Here is a 10,304-nt window from a genome sequence, read left to right as displayed (position 1 = left end):
CAATAATTAACCAAGGTCACCTTTAATGACGGCGAAGCAATGTGGCATACATTATTCATACAAACCTCTGTATGAAAAGACAAAGGTGAAAGTGAATCGAAGATGATGGCTGGACATAATAAATTGAGAATCAGTACATGGATCTCTCTCAAGAGACATCATTTTCATACTCTTGTTGGTCACATAAAATGAATGTTGTTTACACAGGAATATCTGAACAGTGTACATGCTCTGTGATGAAGCAAATTCCTCCATAGTTTCTATTCGATGAATCACCACAGGGTTGGAACCTGTAATATAACTGCAGTTCACTCAAATGCCACAAGCGGTTCAAAGAGACATTCATCTTTGCGGAAACAAAGTGAGCCAATCTCCACGGGAAGGTATGCAGTGAGAGAAGACGGAGTGTGACTGTCGGCAGTCCCAGCGCAGCGGGACCACTTGTGCTGCAAGGCAAAAGAGAGAAAGTTTGGGCCAAAGTGGAGTCTTTGTTCATATCCCACGTGGCAGAAGGGGATTACCGTGTTCTCCCTCACTCTGACGCACATTCACTACACTAAATACACAGGAACAGATAAATGATGCAATGTCAAGCAATCCAGAGGGATCAAGGCTGCATGCCAAGAAAAAAAAAAAAAGGACAAAGTCATGACTCTACCGGCACCCTGTTAACCCTGTGATGAACCCTCATTCAGCAAAATCTTGATAATGGATTGCAAACATTTTGCAATGTATTGCCTCAGAAAGAAACATGATAAACCTTTTTTTGTGCAAAGAAACTGTTTTCCTGAAATGTAAATGGATTTTACATTCCACATCTTGAACTAATTGTTCTTCTTTTGAATTACTGTATATACACTACCGGTCGGTAATACTTTTTTAAGTAAGGGATAATCCAGCTGTGCATTAAACAATTTTAATGCACGACATGGAGGCAAAGAACCACTCAAAGTGAATCGTTCAAATTATTATTGCACAGCTAGCAGTGGATTATCCCGATTATACCATGCTCATTTGCCAGCATTGAGGACTCAAAGCTGTTATTGATGTTTGCAGTGCAATATTTGACCAAAAGGGTCAAAATTACGATTATTTCTGTCAGTTATGAGTCACATTCTACCTGCTTTAAATCAGAAACAGAGATAAAGTAGTGCAGTAAGAATACATTTATTTGAATTAATTACATTTGTTTGAATTAATTATCAAGAGAGATAGACAGAGAGAGTGAGAGATGCGTGTGTATTACCTGCATCTGCGCAGTGTCTCTCTCAACGAAGCTGTGAGTTTACTTACTTCAAAACCAGCGATGTTCCCCCCTCATTGCTGAGAAATATAATGTAGTGATTCAGTAGTGAAGCTATTAATAAAAGTTGCGGAGCAGCGTTGATAACAAGTGTCTGTGTTCCTGAATGTTTCTGTGCGCGCACAGAGCGATCTCTGACCTGTGTGCGAGTTATGTGTGTGTGTGTGTGTGTGCTTCAATGAAAGCAGCGCATTAATATTAACATTAAACTGACTTGGAACTACCTGGGCATTAAACCATTTATTGCACAGTTCCAAGTCAATCAGAATAGAGTATTCAGTCAGACCATGGTATAATATTAAACAGCAATATAGTGAAATATTATTACAATTTAAAAAAGTTTTCTATTTTAATATATTTTAAAATGTAATTTCTGTGACAAAACTGTATTTTCAGCATCATTACTCCAGTCTTCAGTGTCACATGATCCTTCAGAAATCATTATAATATGCTGATTTGATGCTAAATAAAAAATAAAAAAAGATTATTAAGGTTGAAAACAATTGTTAAAAAATGTTGTGGAAACCACACCTTTTTTTTAATAGGATTCTTTGATGAATAGAAAGTCCAAAAGAACAGCATTTATTAGAAATGGAAATGTAATATTATTAATTTCTTCACTTTCACTTAAATGCATAGTTAATTTCTTTCAAAAATAAATCTTACAGTACCCACATTTTCAAATGGTAAAATATTTAACAAAAACATTAAATTTATTTGGTACAAATATAATATTTTATATTACATAAATCTAGAAAAAATGTTTTCTCTATACTGAGACCTCCTTTGTCTCATACGCATACATTATAGATTCCCATGTATCTGTAAATACTGTGATACTGGAAGAACTCGTTGTTTAAAAGCCAAAATTTCAGAACTTAATGTACAGCAAGACAACTGACCTACTACACCCCAATAAATGTGCTCTGTGCACTGTTCTCTATTAACCAAGCCCTTAGGGGGAACAAGTTGTACACCTCTGTATTTCTCCATTCAATATTTATGATACTTGTAACCCACGAAAAACTGTTGTCCACACTCCACAGAGGCTGATCTAGAGGGGTGATTTCAGAACACTTCGGGAACAGAAAGAGCTGAACAGTAGCTATAAATGCTTAAGTGACAATCCATCTTTCTAATTAAACTTTATCAATGCACCACATTCACTTCAGGGCCCTCATTAGTCCATTTCTCTAAGCCATTAGAACAGCGGGCCTTGCCTCCAAAAATATGTTGCCATGTTGGCCTTATGAAATAAAGCAAAAACTGTACATCATTATTAGTAAAAGAGATCAGAATATATGGCCATCATCACATTGTTCTTAAACTACAAACTTTACGCATTCCACCTGCTCTAATAGTGCCCAACTTGAGCTCAATCCTCAGTTTCAAACGATTGTAACTTCCCTTTGAAGTTGTGACTAAATATTTGCTAACATTGAGGGAGCGCGTGTCCTTTTCGGAGTGTTTGCTCGCTAGTTTCCACTGAACTGGCCTTCTTCAGAGCGCTGGTACACGTGTGCCTGGCCTGCTGCCCTTAGATAAAGAACAGAGAGTATTAAGTAAGGGGGGATAGAAATCAAAGGAAAAAAAGGGATAAGAGTAAAAAAATGTATGGGCTGGAAAACCAGAGGATGTGATGGTTAAATGAGTTCAGATGCAAGATACAACTGTTCAGAATTAAGAAATGTTCACATAACAGCTTACCTTTTTGCATAATGTGCATGTCATGAAAACAAATACACACAGGTTGCATGTGCCGGTTGCATCCGGGAGCACCTCAAAGGAGGTTTAACCTGTAATACTGCATTTAATGCTGAAATATGAGTTGTGAAATTAAGAGCGAGAGCTGAAAGCCATACCTCTGTGACAGGACCAACCAGTAACCATGGAGTACAACAATATCGCATGATAGAGGTGCGAGACCACTTTACAAAGGAATGTTGTCAAATTTTAAACCTCCAACAGAGGGTACGGATAACTGATACACAGCCTCTTCACAGTAAGAGGAAGCACATGACACTTGAACAGGAAATATTTTGAGAACTGTTCTTCAAATTTGGATAATGCCTTCCTAGACAACCTGAAAAGCTTTTATTTTATTTAGCTTATTTTCAAAACTTAAGTTTGTGATTGCCACTAAGGAATAAAAACAGAAACACGCACTGAAATCAGTGGATCTGCATTTATTTCATTATGTATGCTAGTTTGTTTACAATTCACAAATCCCTTTAGCTGCCGCAGATTTATGGTTTCTGTTACAGAGGCGGTCACATGGTCACGGCGGCAGTCTGAGAAAGAGGATTATGAGAGGATCCACTGACGAAACAGTCTAGCCAGATTGGGCGTGCCCTCCGTTGACCCCGACCCCTCACAGTGTTATTAGAGAGCACTGGCAGCATCCTGCTCTCCCGTCATCCCTGACTCTCGCATTAATCTAAACAGAGGCTTCTCAATCCCCAACACCGGATCTGAAGCAATTCCATTAACCTGGGCTTTACCGAGGATCCACGAGAAAATCCTCAGCCCAAGAGGAGTAACGGCTAGTCCTTAAACCATCTCATTACAGATCTGCATTCACCTAATCATTAAAACATAAGGGCATTATCATCCTTACATTATCATAGAATTTTAAATGCATTCACAGATTAATATGCATGTTAATACAATAATACAGTGAGGTCACTCTGGGGTTAAACGGTGCATACAGTACTGTGCTTAAAAACATTTTCATTCCAAAAACCAATTCGAGAAACAGAGAAGGGACCTTTGATACATAGTGTATAAAAATCTATTTATACATATTGATATTAATATATATATTGTTTAATAATAATAATTATTCATATTTTTAAAATTATGTTATATTTATATGGATGAATATCACACTTTTTATATATTTAAAGGGACAACTTAGCTTCTCAAATTTAGATTTTGGTTCAAGTTAATGTGCTTAACGCACAAACATTTGTTATCCAAAAATACTTAGGTTACCCCTTTCTGAAGACTCCCGCTAAAGCTTTTACAACCATTATATCTTACCAATAATTCACATGAATGCAATCTTCTTTTGAGAGCAGTATGTGACATTCAGTAGGCCTATTTAACATCTCGGGTGACATCACTGCTACGATTGATGAGTTCGGTTGATGCCAGCGTGACTCATTGACTTCAGCAGGATGGTGTTCCCAGGTAAGAGCCTCGTGTGTCCTTCCTAATACTGCCTAACCGCGCTTCATTTTCAGTCCAGTCCTCTGCAGGTCAGGCAGTCCAGCTCTTATCGCACATGATGGCCTTTTCACCATATTCCTCACTGGCAGGGAGAGCGACTGATACATCATCTGGATTCTAGAAAATAAGTAATCGTGTGTGTGTGTGTATGACCTGAAAGTACAACGTGACCTGTAAACACGATTGAGTAAAAAACTGCCTGTATTCCCTAATACTAAATCAAGTAATTTAGCAATGATGGATGACCAGCCACACTTTATGTGATTACTGTCAGACAGCAGAAAAAAATATCAGACAGCTTTAAAGAAAGTGCATAAATATAATCCAAATTAGGGTAAAGGCTGGTGTAAATGAGCTTTTAATCTTTAAATTGTAATGTCACATATATTTACAGTACATGCTTAAAGAGGATATGCCTGACAATATGGGAAAAGGGACAATAAGATGGAAACATTCAGGGTTGTTTAAAGCTGATTTCATTCATTCATTTAGCAGATAAGAGAAATTCAATTAAGAAATGGAGTTCACTGGCTTAAGGCCAACAGATGGAATTATCACAACCATTACAATACGCTTTATTGAGACGCTCTCTGCTTGTTTAACAACATCACAAAAGGGCACATCACAACTAATGAAGGGATTCTAACAGATGTACAAACAACCGGAGAAAACCACTCACATTAGTCTCATTCATGAATACAACAAATCAGACCATTTAATGACATTGTTCTGACATGTGACCAAACAGCTGTCAACAAAGCTTCTGAACATGCAGAATAGTTTAAATGTTTGGCAAAAGAAGATCTCACCCAGTCTGAACACCTTTATAATTTAGATTCTGCAAATACTGTCCTCATCTGCAATACAGTCTGTTCTATTTAAAAGGAGAGAAGCAGCAGAAAGAGAAGTGGAAAGAGAAGCAACTAAGGAGGAATAAACATTCTCCTGAAGAGGAGAGTGCGCTCAGTATTTAAGGTTTTTCCTAGACATATTTTTCCTAGAACTCAACTCTGTCATTTGAAAGAATGTACAGAAAGTCCAATCGACCGCAGCGTCTGGTTAACTGAGTCTGTATAAAAAAAAAAGACAGCAACTGATCCTGATCGTCTGTTTATTTTCATTTCGGCCTTGAAACATTACTCCACGTTTGTGCGCTAATCACAGCCCCGACCTGAAATGCTCCACCACCACAGAATATTTTATAGTACATTACGGCACAGCTGTAGTGCAGACACTGTTGCTCAAGTTTCACAGTAAGCAAGAGATTTCCCTACAGAAGACTTCAGATTCTCAGCTTCAGCGTCCTTTAGACTCGTGCTCTCAGTTGAATTACGTCAGAGAGGGGGGATTCACATGGATTCAGCAGCTTAAAAACTGTAGCCTATATAGTTATGGATCACTACATCTCAGACACTGCAGTAATTTATCTTTATTATTGAATTAAGGCCTTCAACTTCAGCCAAATCAACTAAGATTTTGAGCTGGAAAATATATCAGGCTCCATAAAAATCCCTCAAATGTTCATGGCGCACAATAGATCGTCTTACATCATTAAAATTCACATAATTCACAACCACACACGCTGTTGTTATCGCTTCCATAAGCGATTTTTGGTTGTTCCCATAACAACAATCCACAATGGGTGGAAAGCTGTGACAGGAACGAGTTAGCGAGGGAGGTGCGATCCAAAAATTTCTCTCTTTCTACTCCCTTTTTCTCCCACCATGTGCTTCTCTTTCTTTTACTCAGTTTTTTTCTGCCTTTTCAGTTTTTCCAAAGTCTGTATGTGCTGACAAGCGCTTCATAAATGTTAACAATTTTGTGGCTTATCTCATTTTTTAAACATTCTTTCAGACAAGCAAGGTCATTGCGACTGTCAAGGAAAGTACTAGACCTTCTTAGCATTCCAACAAAACAGGAATTTCATTTGTGATAAGTGAATTATGAGTTATTAGGCTACATAACTCTGTTGCTCCAATGCAGCAGAACCCACAACTCATAGAGCCATGTCCGTCGCAAGAGTGATTTCCCACAGCGAGCAAATAACAACAGAGGACTGACCACATCCAAACCCCGGCACCCAAACACATCCTCCTATCATAATATTGACTTCCTCTCTCAGTTGTTTCCAATGGACACTGTGAGAGAAGAGGTGGTTTCTACTAAAGATGGAATCCATGTTTAGTCTTCTTAAGCAGGGATGTCATCGCAGAACATTACAGTAAAAGTTGATGTGAAAGTGGTCAAACTTTTAGCGAATTAAAAGGAAAGTTAATCCAAACATAAAAATAGTATTTTCTTTATTCTGCGAAAAATGTTTGGCAGAACATCACGCTAATTATAAAGATAACTATAACAATAACTATTACGATGATAATTATATTAGCATAGCATCCACACCAACTGCCGATAATGTTCTGCTTATTATAAGCACGCAGCAGTTACGGTGTCTGCGGCATTAAATACTCAAGCTGTTTAAAGTCAGGTGGATTCTGATTGTCTGTCAAAGTTTTTATCATTCGTCCTTTGTGTCGTTATCATTGTAGCTGTGGTGAGGACTATCTTACACACCTATTTGCATAGATTTAGAATGATTATTAAAAGTGAACGGGCCATAATTCACCACGCAAAAAAATAAAAGCAGCTTGCATATGCTGCTTAACATCTCATTTCATGTTTCATGGTAAAACAAAACTTTCCTTTGTCAAAAAAGGTTGTGGAACAACGACTGACAAATACTCCATTAATCTTGATTAAAATACTGTGAATGGAAACTTTCAGAATCAACCTTTGATTTCAGGAACGGTGTATGGTGTAGTATACATTTTTCAATGTCCAGTTTGTTCCAGCCCTTATTTATAATACTGTACACTGCTTCTCACTGCTGATGCTGTGTCTAATCTTGAGAAGGAATGTGACCTTGTCTTTTGTCCTTGGTTGTGCAGAGGACAGGTCCACTAAGCTCAATTTGTCCTTCCCAGTCATCTATGGAGCAGATGCACATCAACAAAACTGGCAGAAAATCAGGCAGGCAGAATGACTGATGACCCTTATAGGTCAAATAACAGTTTACCAAAGTGATAATGTGGGAATGGAAGTGGAAAGCGTACAAGATCTCAATGCCAAAATAATTTCACTAGGTACAGAAAGCAATGTTCAAGAACTTTTAAAATGATTGATGCCTTTATAATATTGACAGTGTCACATCACTTTAGTACTTAGGCTAAGTACAATAGAGCATGAGGATACGTCTTGTTCAACAAGGACGCCATTTATACGCAAATAATCCAACTCTCAAAAACACATCATCACTCTAAGCCTCGACAAAGCAGGGACTTTTAGTTATTTCTTAACATCAGCCCGTTATTTCCCAACAGATTCCTGCATGAGCCGAGTGATAACGAGTGTGTTTGCTGGTATTTGGGTTTGTCTATGCAGAAGGAGCACTGAGATTGGCTTCTCAGGAAACAGTCATGGCTGTATACCCAGTGGCTCAGTCAGACTGAGATTACCTGCCAGCTCTATCAGAAAGGGAAGTGCTTTCTGTTGGCGAGATAACTCCAACACCAATCCGTACAAAACTCTTCTGTCTCATCTATCTCTGCCGCTCATTACTGTTCATATCTGGGTGGGGAGCAGTGTTTTTATCTTCCAACGAAGCACAAACCATCCACTGTTCTGTTCTGTCACACTATGGATGGGTCAGAAGGGTCGATTAGTCAGTTAATGGAGTCTATAAGGTTATATTTATTTTAACTTTAATATTTTGCATGACTGTTAGCACACGGAAACTCAGAGAATTTTGCTCCTAAATTTGTCCCCTTTTAAGCATAGGGCAAGTGGTATTATTATCCGTAACAAAAAACATTTTCGTTAACTGAAATAAAAATGGATGTTCGTGAAGTTCACTGGCGAAATATACGTCATAAAAGCTGAACAGTCAGGTTGTGAACATATCCCTGTGCCTTTAGGTTCGGTATCTTTAGGTTCAGTGTTAAAAATGCCAATGTGAACGCTAAGCAGACCAGGACGAACCAAGTGAACCGAACTACACGTGTGAATGCACCCTAAAATAGATTTATGACTCCAAAAAGAAACAAACAACTAAATATTTTGATACATATTTTATTAAAAAACTTAAAATCTTTACAATTTGCAAGCAATAAACATCAAAATGCGCATACCTTTGGACTGAACACGTAATGCGCATGTGGGCGACGTCTGCGTTTTCGCGGGTTTGCGTTTTTGAGGCACTGGTGGCGGATGGGCGGCCGGAGCGTGTTAATGGTTTTCCTGTTCGAACGGTGTTGTGTTAGCGGCCCCTAAGTTAATAACTAATGATCTTCGCAACGGAAGTGAATCAATCAATCAAAACTAACTTTAGCTGGACAATAACTTTATCCTAGAGCTGTTGTAAAGCCTAAACAATCTGTTACAGTAATTTCCCTTTTATCATTGTAAAGCTGCTTTGAAACAATCCATATTGTTAAAAGCACTATATAAATGAAGGTGACTTGACTTGACTTCATTTTCAGCAATATTACTGATTTGACTGCACTTGATTGGATAAGAACTCAATTTTACTGTCTTCTGCTGAACTGCATTGTATAGCTGAATTGAACTGTTGTATTGATGTATTTTACCCAGTTATTGAGCCAAAATGCCGAAATTTAACTGAATAATGACTGTTTACGATTGCCTTTTTAGAGTTGTTCTACAGCAGAATTGAATTATTTTTGCATCGAATCGTTATTTTTATCAAAACAATCTGTATTGTATAAAGCGCTAATTAAATAAAGGTCAGTTGCATGTGACATATTTTGCATCTTTTGTTGTCTTTCAGCATCTCACAACACGTGCATTGTATTTTATAATGACGTGTTAATGACGTTAAAATTAAACTTAAAAGTAACCAAAAAATAAAAATGTAAGACCCCTGCATTCGGTTACATTCTTATGCTTCCTGTCAGGTTGTTTTTGAATACAACAAAGCATCCTGCGTGAACACACCCTAAGAAAGCGCCCGATCAGATTATGGTGGACATGACCCTAAATCATTACCCTAAGTTCAATTAAATAGGGCTTCCTTAAGACCAACTAGATGTGGCCTTTTATGACACTTTGAGTTTTCTAATTAGCACTGTGTTAGAACTCAATAAGGAAACCCCTAGGCGTTCTTTTGGTGTCAGAGGGGTTAATTCCTCATAAAGAGAATGTGATGACAATTCTCAGAATTGCTCGTGTGCTGAGGTTTTAGATGTGTGAAGGAGAGCACAGGAAACGCTGGGTATTTTTGAAGAACTAGGCCCCAGCGAGTCCATCGTTCATCTATGCTGCCTCACACTTTCACTCTGTTTCTTGACTCTCTGCCAAGGGACCTGGTTTTCTTGTAATTGAACACTCAGCAGAGAATAACTTTCTATGACGAGATGTCCATTTTTTCCTCAAACAAAAATAGTGTAGGTTCATGACAGCACTACTGTGTAGGGTGATTTACCTCAAACTCAAACTCTATTTTGAAGATGAAGATGACTCTTTGTGGGTCTACATTCTCAATATTTTTCTCTCATCCTACAAAGAAAAAAAAACATGAACTATTGTCATAAGCAGATTGAATTTAGTTGTTCTCACAGGGTTCTGCTCATGTAACTTAAGAAAAATTAAGAAATAAAGTTGAGTTGTTATTCCGTCATTTCACCACTGTTTTATGAGGGGCTTGCTCTGAACTCATTGATCTCACAGAGCGGGCAGATGTTGCACAGTGATCTTA

This window comes from Leuciscus leuciscus (assembly GCF_965113295.1).
Source record: "Leuciscus leuciscus genome assembly, chromosome: 6".
NCBI classification, from domain to species: domain Eukaryota; kingdom Metazoa; phylum Chordata; class Actinopteri; order Cypriniformes; family Leuciscidae; genus Leuciscus; species Leuciscus leuciscus.
This window is presented reverse-complemented; position numbering follows the sequence as displayed.